Raw genomic sequence first — 18,723 nt, forward strand, 5'->3', positions numbered from 1 at the left:
ACAGTTTTAAATGCAATCAAATAAATTTTCAAGCATCTTATACAAGCGCTATGGAGACAGGCAAGTTTACCAGGTTTAATAAACTTTATTCAATGAAGTATCTAGAGCAATACATCTTTGAGGGTTTCAGACGGTTGATGAACCATTGTGATGGCATTAGCACCTGCTTTCACACTATATGTAAAGTGTCCCTGCATTTGCACCGCACTGCCAAAAGCAAGAACAGTTATATGTTCCAGCAAGAAAAATATCCTTTAGTATAAAAAATGAGTTTAGTACTAAGACATAGTTTTGTTTTCTTTTCTGTGAAGAAAATAACCCATGGATATGTTATAATAGGTATTTAAGCCCTAGGTATTTAATACCCTTTAAGGTATTTTTTCAACATATAGAAAACATATAGCTTTCAACATATAGCTTTATTAGCCCAGGACAAAATACTTTCTCAGTACCTGGAAAGGTCTTGGGAATCAGATTCCACACGTCCTCCGTGCTGTAAGCAGCTGGAACCACTTCGACAATCAGGGTTCCCAGAATTCTCTCTTCCGAAACGGGCCCGGCTAGGGCCGTCGGCACTCGGGAGATCTCGCGAGATCTGGTTTCAGGCGAAGCGGCGCGTTCGTGTGGGAACTGGCTTGGGATTTGGCGGAGGCGGTGAGGCTTTCAGGACCTCAGCCGGTGAACTGGTCTCTACCTACCCGGCCTAGACACCAGGACGGGCTAAAGCACCCTGGAAGACAAGAGTTCTGCGGCGCCTGTGGGCACTAACCCGCCACACCGGCCCCCTACCAGTCCATGCCCTTCAGGCCTGGCCTTCAGCCTGGGGCTAGCGGGACCCCGCGCTGCTCGCCTGCGGAGACGCGACGGCGAGAAAACTCAGGAGAGCCAGACGCCATATGGCCCTGCTGCGGGGGACGCGTGGCCTCTCGTCTGAGGAGGAACCCCAGCTTTCGTGATCCCGCGCGGTGGGGCTTTGTCTTGTAAGTATGGTCAGCTGAGACTGGGGCCCATTTCTGCCTTTCTCTGTGGTCCCTACGTGCCTCATAGCGACCCCTCCTCGTCCTCTTGCAGCCCCTGTATCAGTTCCTTCATATACCTCTCACTCATTACACACTCGAAGCAGCAGAATTTACCTATAGAGGGTAGCGGCCGAGCCCTGCCTGCTTTGCTCAGCAAGCTCACAGTCCGCCCACTCAGACCAGAATCCAGACCATGGGCCACGCTCATGGTGTGGAAAGGAAACATGATGAATCGTAAAATAATAACACAACTGAAACAGCAGTGGTAAAACAAACCAGAAAAGCAGACATAGGCATATCATATTCAAACTGCAAAACCAAAGAAAAAGAGGCATTGAGCGGAGTCTGTAAAACTAAAAGCATATCAACTGTGCATAGGCCCTGTACTTTAGTTGACAAAGTTATTTTCCCTGGGGTACAGGTTATTTCTAATACTGCTATGCATATGTACTGGAACTGAACAATTAAGTACATGGATGACAGATGCTGGGAGCCAGGTTTCTCAGTGTTGGAGTGGGAGTTTACAGAGAAACAAGAAAAGGAAGTTAGAATAATCTGTGTGGTAATGGATTTGAATTGGAGATATCAGTATGAACTCATACTTAAGGTAAAATAGATACAGTTGGTTACATATAGAAATAATTATAGATATGTTTATATTACATGGGTTACTATTTGCACATGTACTTCCTTGTTCTTTCCACAAAGAGGGCCCAGAAGCAACAACACATTAGTGGTGAGTACACCAACTCTCAAATACTGGTTTCTTATGCTGTTCTCCAGTAAAAGGAACCAGGCTTTTTGAGAAATGGTGGATTCTAGGACAGGTGTAGGAAATATATACTATGAGGCCAGAGCACCTTAGTGAGAACATGTAAAGAAGTGCTCAGAAAAAAACAGCACAATGATGGAAGTATGTCAAAGGGACACAGGAGCTGACTGAAAGAGCTTCCAATGGCCAAAGATGGATACATCTGAGCAACAAAATAAATGAAATAGTATTTGATTATAAACTAGAGTATGAAATAAATATAAGTCCATATTCAAATAAATGATTAAATAAATAAAAGAGAAGAATGGAAGAATAGAAAAAACTTCCTTGCATGAGAATTCCAAATAATTTATGTAGATGCTTTTTAAGTCTAGGCAGTGCCTAGTGACTTCCTTCCAAATAGTATCTATAAAAAGAAGGAAGGGGAAGTAACTTCACAGTGAAGAAATTTGACAAACACTACCTTAGCCACGTGATCAAGGTCAACATCAACCTTTATAAGTCATGTTGATAAAATATGCACTATAAGAAGGCTCTGTGGCTTTCCTTCTCCAAACCCATCACCCCAGTATAATCATAAGAAAAACATCAAATTCCAATCAAGAGATAGACAACAAAATACCTGACCCAATATCCCTCAAAATTGTCATCCAAATGTGGAAAGTCTATGAAACTCTGACAGTCAAGAGGAGATATGAAAACTAAATGTAATGTGGTATCCTGAGTGGGATCCGGGATCGTAGAACATTAGGCGAAAACTAAGGAAATCTGAATAACGTATGGACTTTAGTTAAAAAAGTATAATGGTTAATTTTATGTGTTTATTTGACTAGGCCATGGGGTGCCCATTTGGTCAGACATTATTCTGATTGTTTCTTTGAGGTAGTTTATGGATGAGATTAACATTGGAATCTGTAGACTGAGTAAAGCAGCTTGTTGTCCCTGAATTGGATTGGCCTCATTCCAGCTGAAAACTGGAATAGAACGAAGAGGCTGAGTAAGAGGGGACCCCTCCTGACTGATAGTTTGAGTTGGAATCTTGGTCTTTTCAAGCCTTCGGACTCAGACTGAAACATCTATTTGTCTTCGTTCTAGGGACTGCTGGCTTTGGGACTAGAAGTTATACCATTGTCTCTCCTGGTTCTTAGTCTTCAGACTTGGACTGGAACTACACATTTGCTTTCCTGAGTCTCCAGCTTTCCTACTACAGATCTTGGGACTTCTCAGCCTCCATAATTGCGTGAGTTTATTCCTTATATTAAATCTCTTTATGTTTTCTCTGGAGAAGCCTAACTAATACAATAAATATACATCAATATTGGTTCATTAGTGGAAATAAATGTAAGATATAGTACTTGGGATTCTAGGCGCCAGGTATATGAGGAGTCAGTCTCTGTACTATCTTTGCAATAATTTTTGTAAATCTAAAACTACTCTAAAATAAAAGTTTTATTTAAGAAAGTTGATGTTGGGACTTCCCTGGTGGTCCAGTGGCTAAGACCCTGTGCTCCCAGTGCAGGGGGCCCAGGTTCAATCCCTGGTCAGGGAACTAGATCCCACATGCCACAACTGAGAGTTCGCATGACACAACTAAAGATCCCGCGTGCTGCAACTGAGACCCAGCGCAGCCAAATTAATAAATAAGTAAATAAATATTTTAAAAAATAAAGTAAAAATAAGATAAATAAAAAACAGTTGATGTCAGATTTTGAGCCCGTGTAAATGAATGGTTGTGACATTCCTAGAATTTGAGGAGCTGGCATTAAAAAAAAAATTAGGGTATATAGAATAGGTATTTCTGTATATTCTGTATATTTTTAGTATATATTGAATATTCTACGTATTTTATATTTCAGTTTTGAGAAATCTTAAACTGGTGCTTTATTAAAGTAGTTAACTCATCTCAGGTAACATACCACATAAATATTTTCTTTTGCTTTCATATAGATATTCCTAATTTTATGTTTTGATATTCAATTTTATCTAATGGGTAGTTTAAAAATCTTCCTCAAATTATTTTGTAGTGGTTAGAATACCAAACATAAATAAATAATAATGATAAGGAAATGAAATTGGGTTCAAGTGTCAGTTTTTATATATCTAAATGTCATTTAGCATTAATCCTATTGATGGCATTTTTACTGCTGTGACATTTTTGTATAAGAAGAGGTGAAAAAGTAGTTACAGGATGTAAATTAGTTTATGGACTGAGACTTGTAGGGTTAAGAATATTCTTTTTGATTGTTTTTGTGTTATTTTAGGCAACTTATTACAAACAAAATTATTTAAAAACTCATCCATAACTGTTTACTCTAGGCTTGTGTACATCAGCAATTTAACTACTTACAAATAAAGTGGAATTAAAAGAAGACTCTAACTCTGCTCGTTCTGCTTAATTAAGTGGATATGATTATATCCTTGTGAGATAGACTTGTGAGGTAATTAAGCCTTGGAAACAATTTGAAGTACTTTGACTCCAGATCCTAGACTCATGATCCAGGCTACACAAAAACCCCTTGATTGAGTGGGTCCTAGTTGCATAAGGCTCTCTTAGCAGCAGTTAGTAACCTGTATCTGAAACTCCGGTTTGTCTGCTTCACTCAGTAGTGGCTTCAATACACAGGGTCAAACTTCTTTCATTCAGCTCTAAGGGCCAGTGAGTCATTGCTACTTCACTACTACTGCAACTGAGATAGGAAAGAAATAGTCTCCCTTTATGCAGTTGCTGTACAACTAATTTGGGATAAGTTGCTAAGGGACTCGGTCTAAAGACATTAAACTGACACAACCTCACTTTGAGCTCTACATCACTAGACATCATTGTTTCAGAAACTTCATGGCCTCCCACCTCTTGATAAATTCCCTTTCACTTTGGGAGAATTTTGGCATAAGGGAATTCCCCACCTTTCCCCCAGAGGTCTGTGTCTAGAAATTGTCACAATTTAAACTTTTTACTTTGTGCTCTTTTGATATCTCTGATTCTAAGATGAGCAGGCAAATATGATTTCTTCCTTCCACTTAAAAGTACCCATCATGAAACAACAAAGAATATGAATAAAACAAACAGATCATCCATATTTTCATCCAATCCGTATTTTCCATTCTTCTTTGGTATGGGCATCAAAAAACTTTCTTTAGTTTCTTTTATTTAAAGATGTCATAGCAACAAGGAGGAAGTAGCCTAGATACACGAATCACCACTCAAAAGAGGTGATGTACAAATACCGCACTTTGTATGAAGGAAAAATAAATTTTTATTGGGGAAAAATTCTCTGTGATATTGCTATGAGTCTTGTGACAAGCTTTTGTTCTGTTCTGTCATTTCAAGGATGTTTGTTTAGCAAACAGCCATGGAAACTGGATCTCCCTCTGGGCAGAAGGCAGATGTATTTACTGACCAGAAAAGTAAAGATAATATCTGCCTCTGCAGAGAGAGTTAGCTGGGGTTGGTGGTCTTCTTTAAAAGATGAGAGCTTTACTAAATTGGGGTTCCTCAGCTTTGACATGAACCCACTGTGTGCATTGCATCCATCCATGCCCCCATGGGGCTTGTAGAGCAAAGAGAACGCAAGTGAGCCTGAAGCTTCTGAGGCCTGCTGTGCCATGAGTACTAATGTCCTTTGTCTCTAACACAGAAAACCTTGTCCATCTATGTCTCTGTGGCATCCTAACTGGTTAGTTTGAAAATAGGGTAAAATCTCAGACAGTTTACAGCTGTTGACAAAGTTTATGGGTTAAGCTACTGATATTTCAGGCTTTGCTTATTTCTTCAACATAGATTAGCCTGTCTTAATAAACACTCACAGGGATCTTAAGTTCAATGTCTCCCAAATTGAACTCATTTTTGTTTCCCTAAACCATTCTCCCTTCAAGTGATCCCTATTCCAGTAAATTTTACTATGAATTACCAAAAGCAGAAACTTGAGAGTGACCAACCTTCACTTCCAATCAATTACTGTCTTATTCCTGATGCTGTACTCCCAAACTGGACCATTTTCATTCTTCGCTTCTAGTATTCTCCTCTCATCTATTCTTGAACCAGAGAAAAATCTCAAAAGGAAGATCTAATTATATTAATTTCTAGTTTAAAATCTTTCAGTGACTTCTGTAATATCAAAATAGTTCAACTTGGCTTCTAACACCTGGCCTTTATGTCCAGCCCCACTGCTCATTCTTCTCTCTCATGAATTCTAAGCTCCAGTTGTAATAAACTTCTTGAAATGACTCCTGTGTGTTTTAGTTTATCCCAAATCACCTGGTTATACTGTTCCTTTGGCCTGGGACATTTTCTTTTCTATTTTTCATCTGCCTAAAATGGGTGCAGACAGCACAAAACATTGAAGAAACCTCCCTCCTCTCCAAGGAATACAAATAGAGAATGTCAATACGACCTAATTAACAGTGACGTTTCTAGAATTAATACATTCAGAAATTTGCTTCACAAATTTGTTGAATTAATTTCTTCAAAAGAAGTATCAACTTACGTAGAAACTAGAAAAAAATAAATCACACTTTACTAAGGTGATGAAATAAGCATTTGTGTGCATGGATGAGTGTGTATTTTATGAGGGTACAATTTGAAGGGTAAATAAAATTATGATTTTTAAAATATGTCTTCAATCATAGACAATGCTAAATTAAAATATAATTCTGATTGACTGTATTAAATAAGGCATTATTACTACAATTAATGACAGCTACACTTTGACACATTTTAAATCATGCACTAGACCAAGTTACTTACATATGTTATATCATTTAATCCTGATAATATTCACATGGGTGGATACTCATATTAAGTCATTTTACAGATGATGTAACTCAAGTTTAGAGAGGTCAATTTGCCTAGTGTCTTTGAGACAGATGGACATAAGCAGAATATGAGCTCTGGTCCTCAAATTCCACAGTAAACCTCTTTACTTGACAGGCTCAACTGTGTTCTATTAGCAGAGTGTAAATGGAAGTATATGGTGCCCTCTCTGAAGCAGTGATAAATGTGATGGGTGAAAATAGGTTGTTGATTTATCAGGAATTATAATATCACTGTTATCTTGAACACCTGTCTTTCATACAAGTAAAATTATTTACAAATGAATTTGGAAATCTGATTAAAAGAAAATACCTACTATGGTGAATTATTTCACCATTATTACTAAGCAGGAAAACTGAAGTAGGATATGGTGTTTCATCTAAATCACTTAAGTTCCAAATCCTGGGTTCCTCAGAGTGTGGGGCTATTTCATCACTACATAGCGCATTGCCCTATGGTGAGTTCTGCCCAGACTATCCTGAAGACTCTTTAAAATTTTAGGTGATAACACCTATCTTAAAACATGTGTTCATGTTGGAACCAGCACCAAATTATGGAAGGGCATACTTTGTCCCATTCAAATTATTGAGAGAATATTCACCTGTTAAGAATCAGGCTTTGTGATGTTATTGAAATGCTTGAAGATAAAGATACTGTCTTGCTGCTAAGAATATTCAACTAAACAATTAGAATTAATTCTTAACTTTGTGAAACTCATAGGAGGCTTTTTCTTCCAAAGTTACTGTGAGTTGAAAAATTTTGTTTCAAGCATTTTCAAACAGAAAATTAATTCATATTAAGTTTCATTTGCAGCTTGCTAAAATATGAAATAATCAAAATGATAATACATATATGATTAAATTTATATAACAAACATTATGAAAATTGCAATTTACAGAGTTCATATTTGTTACAGAAAAGTGTATGTCCAGTGATTACTACAAGAGGCAGTAAAGAATAGAGATTTGACGTCAAAGCTCTAAAATTAGTCTGGCTAGTCCACTTAGGCAGTACCACTTCTTTGCTGTGTGATCTCACAGATTAATCTCCTTTGCTTTGGCTTTCTCATCTATAAAATGTGGATGATCATAATACCAATTCCAAAACATTTTTTGTGTGTGCGTGAGAATCAGTGTGTTCATGTAGAGAGTTATAAAAATGCATGAAATATAATTTAGTAAATATTAGCTATTTTCATGGGCCAGACACTGCTAAAGATATGTACACATTATCTCACTCAATGTACTTATATTATTATGTGAGATATAATATTATTCTCATTGATGTTATGAGGAAACCAAGGTCTAGTGAGGTTAGGTTAACTACTTCATGGACATATTTTTTTATTATCCATTATATTCAGACCTTTATGAAATAAGATTTAAACAGAATTGCCCTGAAGCTTCCTAAAAGGCTCATCATTGGTCTAGATTCTTGATGTCCTTGTGTTTGTAGATCATAAATATAATTTTATAATTATACTTAAGACACCATTATCATCAATATGCTACATTGATATGAAAATACCTTCAACTAAAGCTAAATTCTAACAACATTGCTTTATAATTACCAAGTCTAATTCTCATTTCTATTGCAGAATTTTTTTAACTTTTATTGTATTTCATGTTTAATTTTCCCTTTCATAAAATTTTAGCATGATATTAGTGTTATATACTTGACTTATTACAGTTATATCTAAATTGTATCATTATTTTTTATATTGTGCCTACTGACTTAATAGCTTTTCTTTCTGACTACATCATTCTGTGTGTGTAAGGAAACAGGTATCCCTGTTCACAGTTGGTGAGGATATAGAGTGATATAATATTTCCGGAGAATAACTTGAAAATACCTACCAAAAGCCTTTTTAGTTCATATACCCTTTAGCTGTAGATGTAATTACAGTAATCACAAGATTCTTCAGTGGTACATAGTTTATACTGGTGAAAATAAAGGGCCTAGATTTTTCTATAAAGGGAAATCAAGTAGATTAAGATACACTATATGATTGAGTAATCGGGAATCATTAAAAATGATATGAAAGAAATACACATAACAGTATGTGAAGTGTATGCATATATATATAGATCTTCTTTATCCATGAATTTGTAAATGATAATAGTTGTTCAGTTAAAGAAGACATAATTTCAAATATATTCAAAACTATTTCTGCATTAACAGCTTTAGCTTCATGGACATGGAACTGGAAAGGGTCATTTCTGAGGAATCCAACCTTGTCTCAGTAATTCTTCCACTATGTGAAGACATGCTTTCCAGTGTTGATCCTGAGTACTTTTTTTCTTTTTTTTACATCATTATTGGAGTATAGTTGCTTTACAATGTGGTGTTAGTTTCTACTGTATAACAAAGTGAATCAGCTGTACGTACACATTTATCCCCATAGTCCCTCCCTCTTGCGCCTCCCTCCCACCCTCCCTGTCCCACCCCCTAGGTGGCCACAAAGCACCGAACTGATCTCCCTGTGCTATATGGCTGCTTCACACTAGCTATCTGTTGTACATTTGGTAGTGTATATATGTCCATGCCACTCTCTAACTTTGTCCCAGCTTCCCCTTCCCCCCCTCCACCGTATCCTCAAGTCCATTCTCTACATCTGCGTCTTTATTCCTGTCCTGCCCCTAGGTTCATCAGAACCATTTTTTTTAGATTCCATATATATGTGTTAAGGTATGGTATTTTTTCTCTTTCTGACTTCATTCTGTATGACAGACTCTAGGTCCATCCCCCTCACTACAAATAACTCAATTTCATTTCTTTTTATGGCTGAGTAATATTCCATTGTATATATGTGCCACATCTTCTTTGTCCATTCATCTGTCGATGGACACTTAGGTTGCTTCCATGTCCTAGCTATTGTAAATAGTACTGCAGTGAACATTGTGGTACATGACTCTTTTGAATTATGGTTTTCTCAGGGTACATGCCCAGTAGTGGGATTGCTGGGTCATATGGTAGTTCTATCTTTAGTTTTTTAAGGAGCCTCCATACTGTTCTGCATAATGGCTGTATCAATTACATTCCCACCAACAGTACAAGAGTGTTCCCTTTTCTCCACACCCTCTCCAGCATTTATACTTTGTAGATTTTTTGATGATGGCCATTCTGACTGGTGTGAGGTGATACCTCATTGCGGTTTTGATTTGCATTTCTGTAATGATTAGTGATGTTGAGTATCCTTTCATGTGTTTGTTGGCCAGCTGTATATCTTCTTTGGAGAAATGTCTGTTTAGGTCTTCTGCCCATTTTTGGATTGGGTTGTCTGTTTTCTTGATATTGAGCTGCATGAGCTGCTTATATATTTTGGAGATTAATCCTTTGTCAGTTGTTTCATTTGCAAATATTTTCTCCCATTCTGAGGGGTGTCTTTCATCTTGATTATGGTTTCCTTTGCTGTGCAAAAGCTTTTAAGTGTCATTGAGTCCCATTTGTTTTTATTTCCATTTCTCTAGGAGGTGGGTCAAAAAAGGATCTTGCTGTGATTTATGTCATATGTGTTCTGCCTGTGTTTTCCTCTAAGAGTTTTATAGTTTCTGGCCTTATATTTAGGTGTTTAATCCATTTTGAGTTTATTTTTGTGTATGTTGTTAGGAGGTGTTCTAATTTCATTCTTTTACATGTAACTGTCCAGTTTTCGCAGCACCACTTATTGAAGAGGCTGTCTTTTCTCCATTGTATATACTTGCCTCCTTTGTCAAAGATAAGGTGACCATATATGCATGGGTTTATCTCTGGGCTTTCTCTCCTGTTCCATTGATCTTTATTTCTGTTTTGGTGCCAGTACCATACTGTCTTGATTACTGTAGCTTTGTAGTGTAGTCTGAAACCAGGGACCCTGATTCCTCCAGCTCGTTTTTCTTTCCCAAGATTGCTTTGGCTATTCAGGGTCTTTTGTGTTTCCATACAAATTGTGAACATTTTTGTTCCAGTTCTGTGAAAAATGCCGTTGGTAATTTGGTAGGGATTGCACTGAATCTGTAGATTGCTTTGGGTAGTACAGTCGTTTTCACAATGTTGATTCTTCCAGTCCAAGACCATGGTATATCTCTCCATCTGTGTGAATCTTCTTTAATTCCTTTCATCATTGTCTTATAGTTTTCTGAATACAGGTCTTTTGTCTCCTTAGGTAGGTTTATTTCTAGGTATTTTATCCTTTTAGCTGCAGTGGTAAATGGGAGTGTTTTCTTAATTTCTCTTTCAGAGTTTTCATCGTTAGTGTATAGGAATGCAAAAGATTTCTGTGCATTAATTTTGTATCCTGCTACTTCACCAAATTCATTGATTAGCTCTAGTAGTTTTCTGGTAACACCTTTAGGATTCTCTAGAGTATCATGTCATCTGCTAACAGTGACAGTTTTACTTTTTCTTCTCTAATTTGGATTCCCTTTATTTCTTTTTCTTCTCTCACTGCCGTGGCTAAAACTTCCAAAACTGTGTTGAATAATAGTGGTAAGAGTGGGCACCCTTGTCTTGGTCCTGATCTTAGAGGAAATGGTTTCAGTTTTTCACCATTGAGAACAATTTTGGCTGTGAGTGTGTCATATATGGCCTTTATTATGTTAAGGTAGGTTCCCTCTATGCCCACTTTTGGAGAGTTTTTATCATAAATGGGTGTTGAATTTTGTCAGATCTTTTTCTGCATCTATTGAGATTATCATATGGTTTTTATCCTTCAACTTGTTAATATGCTGTATCACATTGATTGATTTGCATATATTGAAGAATCCTTGCATTCTTGGGATAAACCCCACTTGATCATGTTGGATGATCCTTTTAATGTGCTGTTGGATTCTGTTTGCTAGTATTTTGTTGAGGATTTTTGCATCTACGTTCATCAGTGATATTGGCCTGTAGTTTTCTTTTTTTGTGACATCTTTGGTTTTGGTATCAGGGTGATGGTGGCCTCATAGAATGAGTTTGGGAGTGTTCCTCACTCTGCTGTATTTTTGAAGAGTTTGAGAAGGATCGGTGTTAGCTCTTCTGTAAATATTTGATAGAATTCACCTGTGAAGCTGTCTGGTCCTCCACTTTTGTTTGTTGGAAGATTTTTAATCACAGTTTCAATTTTAGTGCCTGTGATTGGTCTGTTCATATTTTCTATTTCTTCCTGGTTCAGTCTTGGAAGGTTCTACCTTTCTAAGAATTTGTCCATTTCTTCCAGGTTGTGCATTTTATTGGCGTATAGTTGCTTGTAGTAGTCTCTTAGGATGCTTTGTATTTCTGCAGTGTCAGTTGTTACTTCTCCTTTTTCATTTCTAATTCTGTGGATTTGAGTCTTCTGCCTTTTTTTCTTGGTGAGTCTGGCTAATGGTTTATCAATTGTGTTTATCTTCTCAAAGAACCAGCTTTTAATTTTATTGATCTCAAGATTGATATTTATCCTTATTGGACTGTCTGCGCTTCCTGGACTTGATTTACTATTTCCTTTCCCATATTAGGGAAGTTTTTGACTATAATCTCTTCATATATTTTCTCAGACCCTTTCTTTTTCTCTTTGTCTTCTGGTACCCCTATAATTCAAATGTTGGTGTGTTTAATGTTGTCCCAGAGGTCTCTGAGACTGTCCTCAATTCTTTTCATTCTTTTTTCTTTATTCTGCTCTGTGGCAGTTATTTCCACTATTCTCTCTTTCACATCACTTCTCAGTTCTTCTGCCTCAGTTATTCTGCTGTTGATTCCTTCTAGAGTATTTTTAACTTCATTTATTGTGTTGTTCACCATTGTTTTTTTGCTCTTTAGTTCTTCTAGGTCCTTGTTAAACATTTCTTGTATTTTCTCCATTTTATTTCCGAGATTTTGGATCATCTTTACTATCATTACTCTGAATTCTTTTTCAGGTAGACTGCCTATTTCCTCTTCATTTGTTTGGTCTGGTGGGGTTTTTTTTTTTTTTTTTTTTTTTTTGTGGTATGCGGACCCCTCACTGTTGTGGCCTCTCCTGTTGCGGAGCACAGGCTCCAGACGTGCAGGCTTAGTGGCCATGGCTCACGGGCCCAGCCGCTCCTTGGCATGTGGGATCCTCCCAGACCGGGGCACGAACCCGTGTCCCCTGTATTGGCAGGTGGACTCTCAACCACTGCGCCACCAGGGAAGCCCTTGTCTGGTGGGTTTTTACCTTGCCCTTTCATCTGCATATTTCTCTGTCTTCTCATTTTGTTTAACTTACTGTGTTTGACTTCTCCTTTTTGCAGGCTGCACGTTTGTAGTTCCTGTTATTTTTGGTGTCTTCCCCCAGTGGGTGAGGTTGATTCAGTGGCTTGTGTAGGCTTACTGGTGGGGGAGACTGGTGCCTGTGTTCTGGTGGGTGGGGCTGGATCTTGTCCTGTTGTGCAGGGCTGCATCTGGTGGTGTGTTTTCATACGTCTGTGAACTTAGTATGACTTTAGGGAGCCTCTCTGCTAATGGGAGGGGTTGTGTTCCTGTCTTGATAGTTGTTTGGCATAGGGTGTCCAGCACTGCAGCTTGCTGGCCGTTGGGTTGAGATGGGTCTTAGTGTTGAGACGGAGATCTCTCGGAGAGCTCTTTCTGATTAATATTACATGGGCCAGGAGGTCTCTGGTGGTCCAGTGTCCTGGACTTGGCTCTCCCACCTCAAAGGCTTAGGCCTGACATCCAGCTGGAGCACCAAGACCCTGCCAGCTGCATGGCTCGGAAGAAAAGGACGAGGAAAAAAAAAGAAAAAACAACAAACAGATAGAATCCCAAAACCAATGTTAAAAGCAAAACTAAACAGACAAAGTCACACAGAAACATACACACACACATAAAAAAGAGAAAACAAACAAACAAAAAACCCCAAAACAAAAACAAAACTGCAAAAACAAAACCCGAACAGGCAGTACCCTAGCACAAATGGTAAAAGCTAACCTAAACAGACAAAATCACATAGAGAAAGATACACACACACACTCACAAAAAGAGGAAAAAGGAAAAAAAAAGGAAGAGTGGAACCAAACCAATAAACAAATCCACTAATGATAACAAACAGTAAAAACTAAACTAAGATAAACATAAAACCAAAAACCGGTCAGATGCAGAAAGCAAACCGCAAGTCTACAGCTGCTCCTAAAGTCCACCGCCTCAATTTTGGGAACATTCATTTTGTATTCAGGTATTCCACTGATGCAGCATTTATCAAGCTGATGGCATGGATTTAATCTGCTGCTCTTGAGGCTGCGCGGAGAAATTTCCCTTTCTCTTCTGTGTTCGCACAGCTCTTGGGGTTCAGCTTTGGTTTTGGCCCTGCCTCTGTATGTAGGCCACCTTCAGGTGTCTGTTCCCTGCCCAGACAGGGAGGAGCTAAAGCAGCGGCTGATTAGGTTTCTCTTGCTCACTCAGACTGGGGAGAAGGAGAGGTATGGTAGTCATAACTGGAATGTGGAGAGAGCCTGCAGTGGCAGAGGCCATCGTGATGTTGCACCAGCCTGAGGCGTGCCATGTGTTCTCCCAGGGAAGTTGTCCCTGGATCACAGGACCCTGGCAGTAGTGGGCTGCACAGGCACCTGGGGCGGTGTGAGTAGTGACCTGCGCTTGCACACACAGTTCTTGGTGGTAGCAGTGGCAATGTTAGTGGTCCATACCCACCTCTGGGTTCCAAGATGATAGCCACGGCTTATGCCCGTGAGCTCACTTAGGCAGTGCTCTGCCGTCTGTGGGCACACGGAGCAGGAAGCTCCTTTCCTTGTGCACCCCAAAACAATGGTCTCTTGCCTCTCCAGCAGGTCCAGACTTTTTCCTGGACTCCCTCCTGGCTAGTTGTGGTGCATTGGTGCACTAGCCCCTTTTAGGCTGTCTTCACGCAGCCAACCCCAGTCCTCTCCCTGGGGTCTGACCTCTGAAGCCCAAGCCTCAGCTCCCAGCCTCCACCTGCCCCAGTGGGTGAGCACACAAGCATCTCAAGCTGGTGAGTGCTGGTTGGCACTGATCCTCTGTGCGTGAATCTCTCTGCATTGCCTTCTGCACCCGTGTTGCTGTGCTCTCCTCTGTGGCTCTGAACCTTCCTTCCCCCCACCGCCGTCCCCACCAGTGAAGGGGCTTCCTAGTGTGTGAAAACTTTTCCTCCTTCACAGCTCCCTCCCACTGGTGCAGGTCCCACCCCTGTTCTTTTGTCTCTCTTTTTTCTTTTTTCTTTTGCCCTACCCAGGTACCTGGAGATTTTCTTGCCTTTGGGGAAGTCTGAGGTCTTCTGCCAGCATTCAGTTAGATGTTCTGTTGGAGTTGTTCCACATGTAGATGTATTTTTGATGTATTTGTGGGAAGGAAGATGATCTCCACGTCTTACTCCTCTGCCATCTTGAAGGTCTCTCCCTGAGTACTTTCAGTTAGCTCAACATGTTCCCTGTAGGAAATGGTATCAAGTTGAATCACTAGGAATAAGTAATAAGCCATTCCTCCTCACTGCAATAGGATTGCACTGAAACTGAAATAGCCTTTTGTTATAGCCTTCTTAGCGTCCCTTAATACTAGATGCAGTGTCAGGTGGAAGAGATCCAAGACTATCCTCATGCATTTGTCAAGCTTTCTGTTGGCCACTTTTTCTTTAATGAAAGAATTATGTATATGAAACATTTCTTCTTTTGAGAGTTTGTGTTTGTGAATTTTTGAGTTCGTATTTATGGCTGTATTATTTTTCTGTTGAATTTCTTCTTCTTGGATTTAATCCATGAAAATATAAGCAGGAGACATTCATAAATATTACTAAAGTCACGAAATTCATTTTCACAAATAAACTTCTCTATTTTACTGAGGACCTCATTCTTCTCTGACGTAAATTACCCCTTGTGATAATCTCCTGGTTCACCAAGCAAGTAAATATAGCTCGTTTTTCTCCTCAGATGTATCTGACCCTTCTAATCCCTTATATTATCTCTTTTTAAGCATGGCCAGAAGGAGGAAAATATTTTTTATTCCAAGGAAATATTTTTATCTTGTATTTGAAATGCTCTTACTGGTGAATGTGTCGTGTTTATGGGTGTATACAATTTCTGAAATGACATATGACTTCTAGATCAGGAACCTGAAAACTTTCCCTTTATGGGTAAATATTTTATACTTGTGGGACATAGCATCTCTCTTGCAACTACTCAGTTCTGCCCTTCTAGTGTGACAAAAGCCATAAACAAGGCATAAACAAATGGACATGGCTGTATTCCAATAAGACTACTGCCAGCCTGTGCACTGTAGTTTGCCAACCTATGTTCTAGATTACTGGGAAAATTAGTATTTTCTATTTTTGCTTGATTTTTCATGATTACTAACTTTTGCCAACAGATGTGTCACATCTCAAAAATTTAAAATATTTTTTCTAATATTCAGTAAAGAAAATATAAATATATACCTGCATTTATATTTACACTAAACATATTCATTAGTTGTTGCTCTATGAATACATCTCCTATAATTATTAGGCTAAATTATATCAAACTGTGTATACTATTGTTTTGGTCCCCTATGTCATATTTATAGTTAATTTCAGGATTTATAAACACTTTAAGGTAGCAAAGACTTGAAATGTTTATTTTATTAATCGTTTTGTAGGGATCCACATTTGATTTCACAGAAATATTACCTTTGTTTCCCCCGATCCTATAAGTTTATTCATGTGAAAACCAATTTACTTCTTTGATTTATGTTATGTACTATCTTAGTGTGTTTGGGCTGCTATCACAAAATACCACAGACTGGGTAACTTATGAACAACAAAAATTTATTTCTCACAGCTCTGGAGGCTGGGAAGTCTAAGAGAAAGGCACCACTGCCTTCCTCACTTTCAGTGAGGGCCCTCTTTTGATTTATAGAAGATGACTTCTTGCTGTGTTCTCTTATTGAAGCTAGAGTTTTCTCAGGAACTTCTTTTATAAGACACTGATGCCATTCATGAGGGCTCCACCTTTATGACTTAAGCATCTTCCAAAGGCTCCACCCACCAGCATGACCACCTTGGGCATTAGGATTTGAACACAGGAATTTTGTAGGGACACAAACATTCAGACAATAACATGTACCTTCTTGAAATACAGTAATACGATGAAACCACCAATGCCTGTGCAATGTGCTTTACCTAGTTTGGTCAAAGGCAGAGGCTAAAAGAAATGAAGGAAGGAAGAAAAATCAACTGTATTGTCATATAGCATTAGAATGACATCTTTGACTAAAGTTTCCAAAGCATTAACTTTTTAATCAGATAAATAAATTTCCTTGACAGAACATTAAAGACAACTGGTTGACAGAAATAGGCACACAAAAAACTGCACTGTATCTTCAGTAAATTAATATCAGTCTATGAAGGTTGAAAATAATTCAGTGTGTTGTTGGTCTTTTATGTATGGTCACACTTTTTAAGATACGATATTTGTTTCTGTTTAAGGTTACTATGCAGTTAGATAATCTTTTTAATATCCTAGAAGCAGAAATAACACTATTTGTACATGGATCCATCCATATCTATCTGTCTAATAAATACTGATCAAATTCAGAAAAGCATATTTATAACAACCTTTATTGGTTTAATATATTTTAATAAAAATAAATTTCAGTTTATTCTCTAATTTGATGTGACTCACAACCTTTTAATAGATGCAGATAAGTACATTTATCTCCTCTTTATTAATAAGGATATTGAGATCACAGTGATTATTCATCTTGTGCATGTTTATACAATATGTAAATTGAATGGTTGGTGTTAGAGACCATGTATTATGATTTCTGGTCTACACTCCCTGTCTGTGGTAATCTGCTTTCCTTTATACAGTCATTTGTAACGATCAAGTTATGACTCAAATACTAGGATATGTAAGATGTTGCTCAAATTATTTTTCTTTGCCATGCTACAAGAGATTTATTTTAAAATCACTTTTAATCTCTTTTATTTTCTTATGAAATAGGTACTATTTACTCAATTTTTTTTTTCTGATAAAGTTGAAGGAACAAATAGGTTAGGTGAGTTTCTTAGATGTTATACTCTGGTTGTCAGTATTGGAACTAGAGTTAAATTCATATATCTTCATTGCTAGGCCATTAGTTATTCAACTAACTATAGCCATTTGCTAATGCCAATATCAAAAATTACAATGACTACACAAATATTGTAAGGCAGATTGGTTTTTTCTAGGGTAGAAAAAGAAAGATTTAGTCGTGTAATAAGAATTATAATAATGATAGTAGAGCAATGATAGTAGGTAATACTCATATAGCTCTTAATGTATGCCAGGTGCTTTTCTCAGTGCACTACCTATTAACTCATTTAACACTTCTCTAGAGATAAGGAAATAAGGCACAGCAACTTGCCTAAATACAAAAGCTACTAAATGATAGAGCCAAGTATTCATTTAGGTAATCTTACTACAGAGTCTATGCAGTTTACCAGTATACTATGTATGCTGCCTCTTTTACTAAACTAAGTTCTAAGTTCCATGTCTAAGATAAAATCAGCATTGGTGAGCAGTCAGTGGTACATACAGTTATCATAAGGTTAAGCAAGATGATGAGTTTAAACTAGTCAGGCAATCAAGAAACAAGTGTACTAATATTTAGAAAATTATGCAAGTCAAATATAGATGTAAACAGTAATCTGCATATTAACCATTATTTCAGAAATGTCTCACATATATTATTTTATTAATCACGATGATGTATCCAAAAAAGCAGTGGCTGAAGTCTGTCCCTGTATTATTTCAATTTTTTTAAATTGGTTTTACTTACAATTTAAAAAGTTATATTTAAGCTTTAATTCTTTATCCATCTGCTTCTGACGTTGTTTAACTTATTACCCTTCAGATATAGTATTAGTGTTCTCACATTTCCCTTTGAAGTTTTTTATATCTGCAATTAGGTCTTCTTCATGCTGTCTACTCGTTGATTCAGAACACTTGAAATCTAATAAATAGATTTCACAATTTTATCCTTTTACAACTACTGTTCACTGGAACCAAATATTACATCTGTGGAGAAAAAGAAAGGTAATTGAAAGAAAATATTTCAAATATCAAGGTCAGTGGATTTTAATCTCGTAACATTCCATTAAACTTATCAAAATCATGCTACCAAGGACCATGGTTCTCTCTCTTTTTAAAAACTTATTTATTTATTTATTTATTTTTGGCTGC

At 37.6% G+C, this 18,723-nt stretch overlaps 1 long non-coding RNA gene across 1 annotated transcript in view; it reads left to right on the top strand.

Annotated features, from left to right (window-relative positions):
- Positions 1-495: 495 nt before the first annotated feature.
- The window catches only part of LOC307188151, a 194,491-nt gene continuing 176,263 nt past the window's right edge, over positions 496-18,723 (top strand). Inside the window, exons 1-2 of the long non-coding RNA XR_013828814.1 lie at positions 496-980; positions 2,887-3,031. This is a non-coding gene — a long non-coding RNA (uncharacterized lncRNA). The remainder of the gene's footprint in view (positions 981-2,886; positions 3,032-18,723) is intronic.

This window comes from Stenella coeruleoalba (assembly GCF_951394435.1).
Source record: "Stenella coeruleoalba genome assembly, chromosome: 6".
Classification (NCBI taxonomy): Eukaryota; Metazoa; Chordata; class Mammalia; order Artiodactyla; family Delphinidae; genus Stenella; species Stenella coeruleoalba.